This window comes from Danio rerio, chromosome 6 (genome assembly GCF_052040795.2).
Source record: "Danio rerio strain M-AB ecotype USA chromosome 6, GRCz13ab, whole genome shotgun sequence".
Classification (NCBI taxonomy): Eukaryota; Metazoa; Chordata; class Actinopteri; order Cypriniformes; family Danionidae; genus Danio; species Danio rerio.
The window spans coordinates 5,231,887-5,250,265 of record NC_141026.1 but is presented as its reverse complement, the minus strand read 5'-3'; the positions used below and the strand labels follow the sequence as shown (position 1 = coordinate 5,250,265).

Here is an 18,379-nt window from a genome sequence, read left to right as displayed (position 1 = left end):
ATCATATTTTCAACCCAAGCTTATTCTGGAAATGTAGCCCCGCGGACGTTTCTGGAGACCGCGATTTACGTGGCCGGAGGTACGTAAGGCCATGTTTAGTTTTTTTCGAGCGAATGCTGCAGGGCGGTGTGGCGCTGCTCCGCCCCTCCTCTTCGCGCACGCCGGCCGACGGCTCGCCTCCGAGTGGAGGGCTTTCCCGATGCAACCAGTTTGTCCGCTTAGCTCACAGCATTGCGTCGGCGGAGCGGAGGCCCCAAAGGAGGAGGAGGAGGAGCCGGCCGCGGGGACGACGACTGGGATCGAGTCCGGGGAACAGCGGTTCCGGAAATCAGGTAAGACGAAAAACGGAATCCGAAAAATAAGGGCGAGAACACAGCGGGATCCGAAAACACGGTCGAAATCAAAGACGAGGGCTTTTGCTTTTTTTTCTTTTTTTTTCGGCTTTTGCGAACCGTCGCTCGGGTTTAGGAAAGGAGGAGGAGGAGGAGGAAGAAGAGGAGGGCGGCCGAGTCAGCCGATCCGGCGGCTTTTAGCGCGAGAACGGCGCGGGCGCGAACGGCGTGCGCTCCCGAGAGGCGCCCGAGACGCGAAATCCGCCTCTCGCGGATCCGCGAAAACAAAAAACGCTCGAATACGTACCTCCCGGGACGTAAATCGCGGTTCGCAGAAACATCCGCAGGGCTACGTTTCCACAATGAGCCCTGGTTGCATATTTTCAAATCGGACCAATTAACGGCGGCCATGGCGAATTATTCATTCATTCATTCATTTTCTTATTGGCTTAGTCTCTTTATTAATCCTGGGTCGCCACAGCGGAATGAACCGCCAACTTATCCAGCAAGTTTTTTACGCAGCGGATGCCTTTACAGCCACGACCCATCACTGGGAAACATCCACACACTCATCCACTACGGGCAATTTAGCCTACCCAATTCACCTGCATGTCTTTGGACTGTGTGGGAAACCAGAACACCCTGAGGAAACCCACGCGAATGCAGGGAGAACATGCAAACTCCACACAGAAACGCCAACTGAGCCGAGGCTTGACCCAGCGGCGAATCATTCAAACTTTTTAAATCATCAGTGAGCTTTTGTTTAAGATTGACATTTGGAAAAACTCAAAACAATAACTGTGATGTCATCAGTATACTGGCACACTGAATTGTAAACATTCATCCATTGTGATTGGCCTTTTTAGCACTCCTCTCCAACAATTTACAGCCACTTAACACTAATATACAGTCGACAGTAAATCTGTCATGGCAACAGAAAGCAGCTCTGATGCAACATTTCCTGCTGAACTCGAGATTAAAACCTAAACTTTAACACTCTGCCTTGCAAGCACTGCTGTCTCCTCCAGGAAATGCAAATCTAGTTTATTTTCCTTTTTTTTTTTTTTTTTTGAGCAGGCATCTCATTAAAGGTATTTTAGTGGTGTGCAACACAGAGCGGCAGGAGTTTGTCTTCAGGCTGAGTGTGTGTGTGTGTGTGTGTGTGTGGGCAGTGTGGTGATTAAATTCGGCTGTAGGATCACAGACAGACCCATTTGTTCATTACTGCCATGATCACAGACAGGTTCTGCCCACGGCCGAACACGGAGACGGGCGGAAGAGTGAGACTCCAGGGAGAACGCGGAGGAGAGGGGGAAATTTACCCCTCGTAAAAAGGGGTTTTACGCGAACATGCATGCATATACATTAGCCATGACTTCAGAAGCACACTGAATATGGCTGTAGAGTTTTGAAAATGGTTCTGAAATGAAGGCCTGTTCAGAAACAAGACCACGATGTGTCTCCAGGAGCCATGGTTGTTGATTTGGACTCTTGGAATCTTAAAACCTGTCCCCATTCACTGCCATTATATGGACAGTGACCCTTCAAGAGCAGAATTGGACACCTCTGGTCTAATAGACACCCAAAACTACAAAACTATTTGTGTATCTTGTTTAACAAGAAAAGGGGTATACATTAGAGCCAGTGGTATTCCAGAAGAAATGTCCATGGTAAAGATGTTCCCAGCATGTTCATGAGTACTGAAGTGTTGGAGGTCACATCTTAGAGAAAACAAATGGAGCAGAATATAAAGGGGTTTTACACAAACATGCTTGCAAATACATTAGCCATGACTTCAAAAACATACCCAATGTGGCATGCCCAAAGTTATTGTATTGTTCTTTCTTTAGAGAAGAAACGCTTTAAAAAATTAAGCTAAATTGAATTGAGAAGAAAAAAATGTCAAAGATTCATTCATACATTTTCTTTTCGGCTTAGTCCCTTTATTAATCTGGGGTTGGCACAGCAGAATGAACCGCCAACTTATCCAGATTATGTTTTACGCAGCGGATGCCCTTCCAGCTGCAACCCATCAATGGGAAACACCCATACACTCTCATTCACACACATACACAACGAACAATTTAGCTTACCCAATTCACCTGTAGCACATGTGTTTGGACTGTGGGGAAAACCGGAGCACCCAAAGGAATCCCACGCCAACATGGGGAGAACATGCAAACTCCACACCGAAATGTCAACTGACCCAGCCAAGCCTCGAAGGCTCGAACCAGTGACCTTTTTGCTGTGAGGTGATCGTGCTAGCCACTGCGCCACTATGATGCCCCCCGCAACAACCCCCCCCCCCCCCCAATTTAAAAAACCCGAAACTTCAATTTGTAAAAACCTTTGACTTTAATAATAAAACAAATGAAGTTTTTGTTTTTATGCTCAAAATTCAGCTTGTATACTGTATAAAAAGTCAATATTTTATGGGGGGGGGCAACTGGGGTGCCGAAAACCCCCGTAAAATAACGGCTATTAAATTGAAAACAGTAAATTACTGAAATTTACCAGAAATCTAAATTTAAGGAAATTTCTGTAATTTAACGTTTATTATTTTACAGTTAATGTCTGCAATTTAACAGCCGCTAATTTACAAGGTTTGCTTTTTTTGTTTTTTTTTATTGGCACACCAGCTGCCGGAAAAAAAAAAAAAGTTACATAACTAGGCCTGTCACAATATCTTTTTTTTTTTTTTTTTTTTTGTGCAACCAAAATACATTGAGATAAACTATATTATTGTCATTTTAGGAACATTTTATGCCAATCATTATATAACGCCAGAATGATAACATGGCATCACAATGCAAGTACACATAATATTTTATTACAAGATAATTTCAATTAATTATAGTCATTTTAACTATTTATTAATTAGGCATTGGAATCAGAATGTGAAAAACGTCTGTCCTAATCAAATAAATAATAATAAATGTTAATATAAAAGTGCAAGGTAAAAAGCAACAGAGGCTGCGACATCTGCTACCAGATCTGTTTTCAGTCCGGTGTCCACATGAGAATATACTATAGTAATTTATAGTAAGAGCGACGCTGTGGTGCAGTGGGTAGCACGTTCACCTCACAGCAAGAAGGTCACTGGTTCAAGCCTCGGCTGGGTCAGTTGGCATTTCTGTGTGGAGTTTGCATGTTCTCCCCATGTTTGCGTGGGTTTCCTGTGCTCAATATGTTCAGAATTCTCTGGTTTCTCCGGTTTCCCCCACAAGTCCAAAGACATGAAAGTGAAATGAATGAAAGTGTTTGGATGTTTCCCAGAGATGGGTAGCAGCTGGAAGGTCATTCGCTGTGTAAAAAATATGCTGGATAAGTTGGCAGTTCATTCTGCTGTGGCGACCCCGGATTAATAAAGGAACTAAGCCAAAAAGAAAATGAATGAATGATTAAATTTATAGTAAATACTACAACGTTTTTTAACCATACTGACACTGACACCTCCAATAGAGATAGAGATGTTGCACAATCAGCTAAAATGTGGCTAGAATTGCTTTTTATGCATGGGCGATATAAATTCTATCATCAAAAATGTTTGAGTTCATATCTATGTATTGTGCGATAATTTAATTACGTATCCATATAACCAGGGCTTGACATTAACACCCGCCAACCCACCAAACACGGGTAGATTTCAGCGGTGGTGGGTTAAACAGACTGTCCTACTAGCCACTTTGGCTGCTTAAAAATAATTTTCCCAGATAATAATACTTAAAAGCAGGGTTCAACAATAAAGACGGCCCAATATGCATGCAAAGGCGATCTTAGAATTTAGAAGCAACACGAATGACAAAAATAATAGCGTTTGCAGATGAATACCGATGAGAACAGCTGAGATGATGCGCGCAACAATTTAAAACACGTACGCGCTCCCGTTTCCTTGCGTGAAGCAACTGGGCCTAGAAACACAACTGATGTGATCGGTTCTCTTTCAAAAAGACTAGACAAAAAGTGGTGAACAAGTATCCACGGTCTTACTGCTTTCAAGAGTTCCAGACTTGTCTTTTTGTAAGCAGCACAAGTTGCTTTCACTTTAACCATTCTTTGAATAGGTTATTAGTGGTTCTAACGTTAACCATGTGTGTGTGTAATCATCCTTTCAGTATCACACGGTATGTTTTTACCTGCTTTCTTTTGCGTTAATATGGTTTAATTATCATTTTTTACAACTGCATTGCTTTAATGAAAGATTAACTCCCTATTTATGTTTAGTTAACTGGTGATTTGGGACCTTTAGCCAGGACAGATTATTTGTTTTGTTAAATGAAAAGCATATAAAATAATTATGTAATCAATAAAATGGAAAAAGTGTTCACCCTTTTCACCTGAGATACCTTTCCTTAAGAACTGTTCGCTTTACCAATTAATTTGGGTAATCAGTGAAATAAAACTCAACATTTATTATTATTATTATTATTATTATTGTTGTTGTTGTTGTTGTTGTTGTTGTTGTTGTTGTTGTTGTTATTATTATTATTATTTATTTGTTTATTTATTTGTTTAAATATTTATTTATTTATTTATTTATTTATTTATTTATTTATTTTTTGCAGTATCAAGTTATTAGTATAAAAATACAATAAACGAGCACATCTGTAGAGTCACAGGATTTATATTCCCACTCGCACAAAAACACAGATTCCAGATCTGTCAATCACCCATTCCCACATGTTGACAGCTGGATAAAAACTCTGAATTATTCAGCGGCTTTCCAGCTGATCACCTTTTACAGACTATTTTAGGAGCAAAACTCTCATTTTTGAGCCTTAAATATGCCCAGACACCCAAGTTTGTAAAAAATAATAGTAATAAATCATTACCATTCCCGAATAAGCAGTTAAAACTTACCAAACCCAAGCCAGAATTATGAGCTGGTTAGCAGACCTGTAGTGTGAAGAGAGGACAAGATCAGAAACAAGGCCACTGGAGAGCGTATGAATCTATATACTGTAGGGTTTTGACGCCTGCAAAGTGCACATTTGTGTGCTTCGCTGCTGTCACTCAGTCTCCTGGTGTGTGTCTTCCTCTCTCAGGGGCCGCAGGGGCCCTTGCTGCAGAGCCTCTCATCTGCTCTCATCGCCTCCAGCTCTATGCCATGAGTGCATTGATTTCCATGTACGTCTAATTACTGCTCATAATCTATTCATTCCAGCTCCGGCAGAGAGCAGCAGCTGTCCCTGCACTGGCTTCTAACACCCGCAGACCCACAACACACACACACACACACACACACACACACACACACACACACACTGAATTAATAACACAGGGATGCCATATACACACACACATGGAAATATATAGTGCTTTTAATCCAGAATGTACCATGGTAGTAGAACTGAACCACGCTGATGCCTTTCCTATGTATAGAGTTCTTTGAAGCTACTTCAGTACATGCATATATTTTTCATTTTTCATTTATTTTATGAATGATTAAATTTTATATGTAACTATGAACATGGTGAGATTATATATTAATTTAAAATATATTGTAATATCAAGTTTTGCTTTATATTAAATTATTAATGCAAAGATAATCATATAATATAATTTATTTCAATTTATTATTATTTAATTTATTATATTATATTATATTATATTATATTATATTATATTATATTATATTATATTATATTATATTATATTATATTAGATTAGATTATATTAGATTATATTAGATTATATTATATTATATTATATTTTAATTAATTAATTAATTAATTAAATAATTAATTAATGATTGGTTTATTTATTTATTTATATTTAATTATTTTAACTTCTGTAACTTTATACTAAATTATTTATAATACATTTATGATACATTTATTATATTATATTATATTATATTATATTATATTATATTATATATATTATATTATATTATATTATATTATATTATATTATATTATATTATATTATATTATATTATATTTTAATTGTATTATTTATTTAAACAATTAAACTTCTGTAACTTTACATTAATTTGTTTATAATACAATTAATATATCATATTTTATGTTATATTGAATTTTTATTAACTAACTTGATTAATTAATGATTTATTTATTTATTTATTAATATTAAAATAAACTTCTTTTACTTTATATTAAATTGTTTATATTACAATTATTATATTATATTATATTATATTATATTATATTATATTATATTATATTATATTATATTATATTATATTATATTATATTATATTATATTATATTATATTATATAGGAATGAACATTGTGGCTTATTGTTATGTTATTAATGATACAGTAATTATAATAAATAAAACTGTACTAAATTACACTACTATATATCGCACATTACTATTAATATTGTTTTTATTACATTTTATGACATTTGTCTTAGTTTTTTAAGTGCCGTCTAATCATAAGTTCTATAACATTAAAATAGTTGACCTAATAACCAGTACTCATTACTTTGAGTTTATTTTTGAAAATAACAACGTGAATCTGTTCCTATCACACAGTATATGTGTGGCCAATTGGACTAGATTTATGTTCGTGTTAATAATCTCTAATCTCTAAAGCTTGACAGTATCCCTTTTTCTTTTCAGTTCAGAGCAGCATATACATACTACTTAATATCTTCTGTTTTATTTTCTGGAGACACAACTAAACAGGACAGCATGACCTAACAGAATTGACATTTTTGAGTGAACTGATGGTGTATATGCATATCTCAGAAAACTGTCCTTCCTCTCCTCATTCCCTCCTCTTTGCTTCAGTCTCCAGTGATTTGAGAAGGAGACCTGCGGTAGAGCCTTAATCTGCCCTGCTGATTGGCTGAGCTTCTTGAATGGTTACAGCAGTGGATTCATGTTCAGGTTTGTTTCTGTGCTGAAAATAGGATGACGTGGGGTTGGCAGACATGGGGTCGGATCATATTGCCCAGTTCATGTATTATTAACCGGCTGTTCACACTGGCCTACTGCACACTATTGATTACTTTTCAAAATCTAGAACCCTAATTTGTGTTCCCATAATGTGCTTCATATGTGCTTTTTGATGGTTCAAGATATGCCTGACCACTATCTATTTGTAGAAGTGAATAAAGAAGTGCTAAATCTTTCACGAGTTTGGTATGGAGTACCACAAGGCTCAGTATTAGGACAATTGCTGTGCATTCTGTCTTAAAAAAACATGTTAGTTTACAGTTACTCTGATGATACATGTGCATTAGTAAAGTCCCAATCCAGTGTACATTTACATTACACTATTTTAACCAAAAAAATGTAACTATTTGTCTGTTTTGGGGCCCATTTAACTTCCAAGTCTTCTAAAACCATGCAGTATGTGAGGTGTTTACAAGTTTTGAGGTAGTTTTAGGACTGTTGCGGTTTAGCTTGAACATGCTCTCCTTGGTTGATATCATTAAGAAACATGTTAGTTTTTGCTTCTACTCTGATGATACTCATGCAATACTGAGTGCCAACCCAGGGTATATTTACATGACACCATTCTTAGCTCAAAATGGGAAACTTTTAATATGTTTTGGCATCCTTTTACAACAGCATTCTTCCAATTCTTTTAAAACCAAGCAGTATATCAGCTGTTTGTAAGTTTTTGTTATGAAATACCTCAAGGCTCAGTATTAGGACCATTGCGTTTTATGCTTTTCTTGACAGATATCATTATAAAACATGCTAGTTTTTGCTTCTACTCTGATGATACTCATGGAATACTGAGTGCCAACCCAGGGTATATTTACATGACACCATTCTTAGCTCAAAATGGGAAACTTTTAATATGTTTTGGCATCTATTTACAACAGCATTCTTCCAATTCTTCTAAAACCAAGCAGTATATCAGCTGTTTAAATGTTTGGTATGAGGTACCTCAAGTCTCAGTATTATGACCATCGCGGTTCATGCTCTCCTTGACAGATATCATTAAGAAACATGCTAGTTTTCGCTCCTACTCTGATGATACCCATGCAATACTGGGTGTCAACCCAGAGTACATTTACATGACACAATTCTTAGCTCAAAATGGGAAACTTTCAATATATTTTACCATCCATTTACAACAGCATTCTTCCAATTCATCTAAAACCAAGCAGTATATCAGCTGTTTAAATGTTTGGTATGAGGTACCTCAAGTCTCAGTATTATGACCATCGCGGTTCATGCTCTCCTTGACAGATATCATTAAGAAACATGCTAGTTTTCGCTCCTACTCTGATGATACCCATGCAATACTGGGTGTCAACCCAGAGTACATTTACATGACACAATTCTTAGCTCAAAATGGGAAACTTTCAATATATTTTACCATCCATTTACAACAGCATTCTTCCAATTCATCTAAAACCAAGCAGTATATTAGCTGTTTGAATGTTTGGTATGAGGTACCTAAAGGCTCAGTATTAGGACCATTGCGGTTCATGCTCTTCTTGACAGATATCATTAAAAAACATGTTAGTTTTCGCTCCTACTCTGATGATACTCATGCAATACTGAGTGCCAACCCAGGGTATATTTACATGACACCATTCTTAGCTCAAAATGGGAAACTTTTAATATGTTTTGGCATCCTTTTACAACAGCATTCTTCCAATTCTTTTAAAACCAAGCAGTATATCAGCTGTTTAAATGTTTGGTATGAGGTACCTCAAGGCTCAGTATTAGGACCATTGCGGTTCATGCTCTTCTTGACAGATATCATTAAGAAACATGTTAGTTTTTGCTCCTACTCTGATGATACTCATGCAGTATGAGTGCGAACCCAGGGTATATTTACATGACACAATTCTTTGCTCAAAATGGGAAACTTTTAATATGTTTGGCATCCATTTACAACAGCATTCTTCCAATTCTTCTAAAACCAAGCAGTATATCAGCTGTTTGAAAGTTTGATAGGAGGTACCTCAAGGCTCAGTATTAGGACCATTGCGGTTCATGCTTTTCCTGACAGATATCATTAAAAAACATGTTAGTTTTCGCTCCTACTCTGATGATACTCATGCAATACTGAGTGCCAACCCAGAGTATATTTACATGACACCATTCTCGGCCCGTAGCATTCGCTTAAAAATTTAAATGCAGCCATATGTAAATCTGGCTACATAATTTGCGGTCTCCATAAACGTCCATGGGACTACTTTTTCAGAATGAGCCTGGGTTAATATGTAGGCATGGGATGAGTACTTAACAATCAAAACTGCTGTGGTAGACTACAGGACAGTAGGTTGTCAGGCATGTAGTGTTTCTCTGCATGCAAGTATCATGGTTAAGTACTGATCAAATATATAGCACATCATTTATTTTACAGCATTTACATTTTAGTGTGTTGTTCACAAATTTAGCTCTATATAAATGAAGGTGGCTTGTCTTAACTAAATAATCAGCAGATTAGAAGAACACCGAATCCGTGCTGAAAGTCTGTGTCTGCATGTACACCTACATGGATATTTAGTGATTTTTTGCTCTTTGAACATTCGCCGTATTCTGCCTGTGGTAGATCGATACTGATGATCAGGTAATATAGAGCCTCGTCCTCCTGGGATTTTAGGTGGGATGTACTGTAGCGTTTTCAAGGTGTCTGTCTTGGGTCAGATGTTGTGTTCCTCCTTTAATTAGCCGAGTAACTTCTCCGATTGCATAAAACTCGATACGGTCGTCTCATGCAAGCGGGCCACTCTCACTGGGCCAGGACAGACGAGGTGTTGAGCCCTCGATCCGCACCAGGAAGTCTGTGTTCATGTTCTGCGTTTCACATGCTTTGACACTCACCTTGCGAGAAGGTTTGAAAATCAATGCTGACAGAGGTGCGGCGTCGTGTTTGCCAGTTAATAAGCTGGAGGAGAAGAACAAAGCGCTCTGCTTTCCTTTGAATTCAGATGAGAAAACTCCTCACCGCTGTAATCTGGCGCATCAAATATTCATATGGGAAAAATGAGTATGCATCAGCGATTATGCTTTCAAATTTACTCAATAATGGATACAGGCCTGTGCTTGTCTAGTCAAGTATTTCGAATAAGGTGTTTCATTGCATTTTAAAAGTGTATTTTTGTAAATTGTAGAACAAAATATTGAAGTGGAGTTTTACTCGATAATTCAGATACTGTGGCTTTGGATTGCAGTATGACTAATCAAGCCAGTCAATCATTGGAGGCGATGATTTCAGTGTTTTCCTGCTGCGGAACTAGATCATCGGTAATGCTTAGAGACATGGATGTGCCAACTTCAAATATGTTTACAGCTCATAAACACAGTTTACCAAAAATAGAACATTTCTTTCGACATTTTATGTAAAGTAGGCTTTTTGGAGCTTGACAGACATGCGTAAGCAGGAAAAAAAATATGATTGCCTTGTACATGTGTAATGGCAATAAAGTTAAATCTAATCTAATGTATAAAACTGTCACCGTGACTCTGCATGTATATATAGTGTAGGTGAATGCAGGGTCTATGGTGATGGAGAGCAGTGCCATGACTGTGCTGGTCTGACAGCTGGAGAGGCTGTTCCTCTGGGTTCTTCTGTATTAACACTCCCCTGTTTGTTTAATTCTTTTAATCTGCTGCCGGGCTCCATGGGGTGTGTCTGATTAGTCTAATTAATTTACTGAGCCATTAGAAACAGTAGAAGTGGGCTAACGGAGCATTGCGTGAGTTTGTGTAAATTGCACTCAATTTGCTGCTTGCTTCAATTAAACCTGCTTGTCCGTTTCATGGGAATATCAATCCACACACACATGCACACACACGCACACACAAATGTACATGGACCCAATTAGAGACACTGGTCTCCTTTGCCGCTCATCAGGCTGAAATGACAATGCCTTTACATTCTCATTTAAATTCATTTACAGCACTGTATTTCACATTGGATTTTGACCCTCATAAAGCATTTCAGTTCAGTGTATGATTTCCACAATCCTGAAACTGAAGAATCTGTGCTTTATAAAACAGTCACTTAATATCATTCTTTCAAATAAAACCATATTGTATCTGATTCAGTCGTTTACATAATTCGTTTATTCATTCATTTTCATTTCAGCTTAGTCCCTTTATTAATCTGGGGTCGCCACAGAGGAATGAACCACCAACTTTATTAATTCATTCATTCATTTTCCTTTTGGCTTAGGTCCTTTATTAATCTTGGGTCACCACAGAGGAATGAACTGCCAACTTTATTCATACATTTATTTTATTTTCAGCTTAGTTCCTTTATTAATCAGGGCTTGCCACAGAGGAATGAACCGCCAACTTTATTAATTCATTCATTTTCTTTCCGGCTAAGTCCCTTTATTTATCAAGGGTCGCCACAGCGGAATGAACCGCCAACGTCATTAATTCATTTATTATATTTTCAGCTTAGTCCCTTTATTAATTAGGGGTCGCCACAGCGGAATGAACCACCAAATATATTCATTAATTTATTTTATTTTTACTTAGTTCCTTTATTAATCAGGGGCTGCCACAGAGGAATGAACCACCCACTTTATTCAAGCATTTATTTTATTTTCGGCTTAGTTCCTTTATTAATCAGGGGTTGCCACAGAGGAATGAACCGCCAAATTTATTCATTAATTTATTTAATTTTCGGCTTAGTCCCGTTCTTAATCAGGAGTTGCAACAGAGGAATGAACCACCAACTTTGTTCATTCATTTATTTTATTTTTAGCTTAAACTCGTTATTAAACAGGGGTCGCCACAGAGGAATGAACCACCAACTTTACTCATTCATTTATTTTATTTTCGGCTTAGTCCCTTTATTAATCAGGGGTCACCACAAAAGAATGAACCAACAACTTCATTCATTCAGTCATTTTTCTTTTTGGCTTAGTCCCTTTTTTAATCTAGTGTCGCCACAGCGGAATGAACCGCCGACGTTATTCATTCATTCATTTTCTTTTCAGCTTAGTATTTTAATTAATCAGGGGTCGCCACAATAGAATGAACTGGCAACTTAATTCATGCATTCATTTCTTTTCAGCTCGACCGCGCTATAAGAAATGCAGTTAAGCTAGTAGCATCACTACTTGTAGCGAAGCTACTGCCCAAAACTGAAAAATGTATTAATTAACATTGTGTCACAAAATGTATTTAAAATAGATTGATAAATGAAAACCATTTAAAATGGATATAATAAAATAAATTATAAAAACACTGCTGGAAAAAAGTGATATACTGTAAAATTAAAACGTTGTAAAGTGCATGTTGCCGTAAAAAAGAAGTTGCTGTAAGGCTATTTTACTGTAAAAATGAAATTGCAGTAGGACCCTGCTACTGCAACACACATTTACAGGTTAGTTACTGTAAAGGGGCAGTTGCAATAACTTGCTGGCAACAGTGCTGCCAGTAAGTTACTGTAAAAATACAATAAAAAGTCCAACAGTGTAAAGCAAATTTGTAAATTCTTCATGTTTTTCAGCCTTGTCTAACACACACACGCGCACACACACACACACACACACACACACACACTAATGCTGCTACACCAGCAAGGGGCGTTTCTCTCCAGCTAATTAGAGCAAAGAGGAGTGATCTGGTTTTTCAATTAAAGCACATGCTCGAAACCCTCCAGAAGTACGTCGCCCCCTCATCCCGTCTCAGAGCAGGGTATAAGAGCGGCAGAGCCCTGCCAAAAGAGCAGGAGTAATTAAAGGCGAAGAGCACGCCTCACGCCAGGCCTGTTTAAGGGTTAATGAGGCGCGGGCTGCCCTCCAGCCGAGACGGGGGCGCTGGAGACCCGGAGCCGCCCCGCTTCAAGAGCAGAGCCACCCATAGGGCTTCACTTTGAAGTGTCAGAAGGTCCCCCTTGTTCTGGGTGGCGGGTGTTTCATTTGTCTGAGTGGCAAAATAAAAAATTGATGGAGCTGCCAGGAGTTGCTCTCCACCCCCTCACTCTGACTCTTTCTCTCTCTCTCACACACACACACACAAACTCACGCCCTCGACATTATTCACAGATTATCTGACCCCTCCTTCTCACCCTCTAATGACCCCCGAAAACCCAGTCAGACTGACAATGGAATTAGACACGTTATGGGTTTTTTTTGTGAGAGAATGAGATCCTTCTGAAAGCATTCAGCGCAGTGTGTACTGTTTACGCTGTTAGATTTAAAGTACACATGAAAACAAAACTAAATTGTTGATTTTGTTTTCATCGAACAATTCATCTGTGCATGTCATTAAGAAAAAAATGCCCTTGTAATCTAAACTTGAAATCTGAAAATGCACTTCCTGTTTGTTTTCAGTTAAATTCTCAGATTATGTCTGTCTGAGGTATTGGGCGTGGCTAACATGCTTAACCACGCCCCCTCCAGCTGTTTTGACAACAAACAGAAATGGTGACCAGGAGGAGTCTGTTAGGTTATAACAACTCTCCTGAAACCCTTTTCCCGTTCTTATTGTCTATTTTACTACATCCAATCAGCTTGTAGTAGGAAAAAACTAGCCACGCCCACTGAATACGAAAATACAAAACAAAATGGTCAGTAACAAGTAACAGTAACAGTGAGTCTCAAGTTAACATTGATTCACATAATCTGATCACAGTGAGTCTCCAGTTAAAGTTTCACTGAATCAATTGATTCAGTAACAGTGAGTCTCCAATTAACAGTTCACTGGTTTAAATGATTCAGCAACAGTTAGACTCCAATTAACAGTTCACTGATTCAAATGATTCAGTCACAGTGTGTCTCCAGTTAATTATTCACAGATTCAACTGATCCGGTCACAAGGAGTCTCTAGTTAATAATTCACGGATTCAAATTGTCTGGTCACAGTGAGTCTTCAGTCAGAGATTCACAGATTCAAATGAATTGGCCAGATTGAGTCTTTATTCAATGATTCATTGGTTCACATGATCTGATCACAGTGAGTCTTCAGTTAATTATTCACTAATTGAACTGATCCGCTCACAGTGTGAGTCTCCAGTTAATAATTCACTGCTTCAAATGATTTGGCCAGAGTGAGTCTTCAGTCAATGATTCACTGATTCAGATGATTTGGTCAGAGTGAGTCTCCTGTTAACAATTCACTGATTCAAGTGATTCGGTCAGAGTTAGTCTCCTGTTAACAATTCAATGATCCAAATGATTCGGTCTGGGTGAATCTCCAGTTATCAATTCACTGATTCAAATGATTTGGTCAGAGTGAGTCTCCTGTTAACAATTCACTGATTCAAATGATTCAGTCAGAGTGAGTCTCCTGTTAACATTTCACTGATTCAAATGATTTGGTCAGAGTGAGTCTTCAGTAAACAGTTCACTGATTCAAATGATTTGGTCAGAGTGAGTCTTCTGTAAACAATTCACTGAATAAAATGATTCTGTCAGTGTGAGTCCTCTGTAAACAATTCACTGATTCAAATGATTCGGTCAGAGTGAGTCTTCTGTTAACAATTCACTGATTAAAATGGTTTGGTCATTGTTTTTAGTCAATTATTCGCTGATTCAATTGATCCAGCCAAAGTGATTCTCCAGTTAACAATTGACTAATTCAATTGGTCTGTTCAGAACAAGTTCCCAGTCGATGATTCACTGATTTAAAAGATCCAATCTGTGTGATTCTCCAGGCTGTGAGAAAAGAATCAAATATATTTTGGGGACTTTAAGCAAGCATTCGTGACTTCTACTGTTGTGACTGCCCTCTGTGAAATTATACAGTCACCAACGATGTAGCCGGTTTGCTCATGTAGGTATCAGATTAACATTGTTTCATAGATTGGATCAAGTTGGATCACTGTAAGTTATCATTCATAGCTTAACCTTTATGCAGGGTTGGTAAATGACTCACTTCCAGCTTTAACTGTTCAGTCAGTTTCTTGCAAAAGTTGAACAAGCTTAATGTTCCTCCCGTGAATATTAAACCATCATTTGTTTAAGTTCTTCTCCATCTCCATCTAGGATGTTGTGCCATATTGGTCTGTGCTTTCATTCATTCCTGCCGTTGTGTCACTGTATTGTACTGTTGTGTGTGGAATGATGCTCTAATTTTGGCCCCCTGGGGAAAATCCTTTATTGGGCCTTTTGTGTTGCTGTTGTATTATATGTCAGCTTTGCCAGCAGTCTCCCATGGTCCATCTGCTCATGGCCAGTGGGGAACATTCATGTAAAGGCCATAATAGAAACAAAGAGCTTTAAACACTGAACTAAGGATGGTACTTCCCTATGAAGAAACATTTTAAATACACAAAATGAGTGAGGTTAAATAAATAAGTGAGAACACTTTATTGAGTTTTAAGATATTGGTTAATGTTTGTATTTAACATTTGATGATTTATATTATTGGCTTTATAGGTTAAATTTATAGGTGGAATTGTGATGCATAAATTCACTACTGTATCATCACTACATTGATTTGAATAAATGTTAAGGAAGTGATAAAGTACATCCAGGAGGTTGTTATCGCAGAAAAAACCCTGGCAGGTTGATCTGTTGTATGAGAATGAAGGGGTTTATTCTGCAAAAATAACCGTCCGGGATGTACTTTATCTCGCTTATTACATGACCGCTTGCCACAAAATATAACAATTAGACAAAAAAAACATTGTTCTGAGCTGTAATATTTTATTAATTAATTATTGCAAACCTGACAGAAACGAGAACAGCTGATGGAGTATAATGCTGCGTTCACACCAGACGCGGATGAAGCGTCAAGCGCGAGTGATTTACATATTGTCAATGCAAAGATGTGAATACACAATACAGATGACACAATGAAGTGGCGCGAGTTGAGGGTTTTGCACATTTGATGCGCGTATCACAATAATCGTTCGAGTTGGATCTGAACTTCAATGTTCAACGAACATTCCCCCGAAAATTGTATTGCCAATGTTATGGATGGATGGATGAATGGATAGATGGATGGATGGACTGTTAGATGGATATAGGAATAAAAAGAAGGATGGATGGATAGAAGGAAAGAAGAAAAAAAATGAAAGGAAGGATGGATGGATGAATGGACTAGTAAATGTTTATAGGAAGGAATAAAGGAAGGAAGGAAGGAAGGAAGGAAGGAAGGATGGATTGATGGACTCTTAGATGGATATAATAAGGAAGAATATATAAAAGGATGGATGGATGGATGGATGAAAGGATGGATGGATGGATGGATGGATGGATATATACATAATATATAATTATTTTTTCAGATACTACTCCTCCTAGTAGCATTAAATTCACATTTCCATTAACGGAAATAAATGTAAAAGAAAAGTAAATTTCAGTTCTTTTGCATCCACCCATCCATCCTTCTTTCCTTACTTCCTATATCTATCTAACAGTCCATCCATCCATCCATCTTTCCATCCATCATTCCTTTCTTCCTTCTTTCCTTCCATCCACCCATGCATCCACCCATCCTTCCTTCCTTTCTTCCTTTCTTCCTTCATTCTTTCCTTCCTTCCTTCCTTCCTTTCTATATCCATCTAACAGTCTATCCATCCATTCATTCATCCAGCCTTTCTTTCTTTCTTTCTTCCTTTCTTCCTTCCTTCCATTTATCCATTCTTCCTTCCTTCCTTCCTTTCTTCCTTCCTTCCATCCATCTATGAATCCATCCATCCAGCTATCCTTTTTCCTTTCTTCCCTCCAATATCTTTCTAACAGTCCATCCATCCATCCTTCCTTCCTTCCTTCATCCATTCCTTCCTATAAACATTTACTAGTCCATTCATCCATCCATCCTTCCTTTCATTTTTTTCTTCCTTCCTTCCATCCATCCATCCTTCCTTCCATCTATCCATCCATCCTTCTTTTTATTCCTATATCCATCTAACAGTCCATCCATCCATCTATCCATTCATCCATCCATCCATACTTCCTTCCATCCATTCATCCATCCTTCTTTCCTTCTTATATCCATCTAACAGTCCATCCATTAACGGAATCCTTCCTTCCTTCATCCATTCCTTCTTATAACCATCTAACAGTCCATTCATCCATCCATCTTTCCATCCATCATTCCTTCCTTCCTTCCTTCCTTCCTTCCTTTCTATATCCATCTAACAGTCTATCCATCCATTCATTCATCCAACCTTTCTTTCTTTCTTCCTTCCTTCCATTTATCCTTTCTTCCTTCCTTCCTTCCCTCCTTCCTTCCATTTATCCATCCATCCATCCATCATCTATCTATCTATCTATCTATCTATCTATCTATCTATCTATCTATCTATCTATCTATCTATCTATCTATCTATCTATCTATCTATCTATCTATCTATCTATCTATCTATCTATCTGTCTATCTATCTATCTATCTATCTATCTATCTATCTATCTAAAAGAAAAGTACATTTCAGTTCTTTTTTCTCATTGATTGTCGTCTAGAAGTTTGAGAAGCATATTATCATGTCGGTGCGATGCTATAATCCATTACCATACAAGTCAGCTGTCTGAACATTTCATTAGAGACACCAGAGACCTTCTAATTTCATTCCCATCCACTTTGTGGAAAATCCAGAAATGTTATTATGTGCGGCAGTATATCAAACATCTCATAGCAGCTATTTATTTCTTCTTCATTCACTTAAGTGACACGGAGCCCGCTGAGCATAATTGTTTTAGGTCTGCATTTGGACTGCATATGAATAAATCATTCGTCTTGTGTAGTGTTTTTAAATTACGTCCTCAATGGCGACTCCATCATGCTACCTGTCTGTGTGAATCCTGCGGTAATGATTCAGGTAAAGTAAAGAGAGCGTCCTGCACATTCTTGGAAGTTTGAAAGCAGGAAATTGCTTTGACGAAGAAGAGTTCATGCGCAAAATTCAAATGCTGGTCGTTGGCTCATATTTGGCTGGTAACATCTCTAATCATTTACTTTAATTACTGAGTGAAGAGGAAACCCTTTGATCTGTCTCATTTATGAGGAGTGCCTGAAAAACAGCAGGTCTTTCAGATACAGATTGAGAAGATTCATGTGTGGTCGGAGAGAATGAGGACAATGCAGCAAAAATATCAACATTAATCATCACTTCATGAAAGTCAATTGTTGGACAATTTCATGCACACACTAGAGTAAAATCCATTTCTGCACATTTTAACCAAATTATGAAGCCAT

At 37.8% G+C, this 18,379-nt stretch overlaps 1 long non-coding RNA gene across 11 annotated transcripts in view; it reads left to right on the top strand.

Annotated features, from left to right (window-relative positions):
• The window catches only part of LOC137495912 (uncharacterized), a 461,128-nt gene that overhangs the window by 275,620 nt on the left and 167,129 nt on the right, over positions 1–18,379 (top strand). For 2 of the 11 annotated variants that reach the window (XR_015493073.1, XR_015493078.1), the window contains exon 8: positions 7,094–7,436. The exons of the other annotated variants lie outside the window; for them this stretch is intronic. This is a non-coding gene — a long non-coding RNA (uncharacterized LOC137495912). Of the gene's footprint in view, positions 1–7,093; positions 7,437–18,379 lie in introns of those variants that run through there. 11 annotated transcript variants of the gene reach the window in all.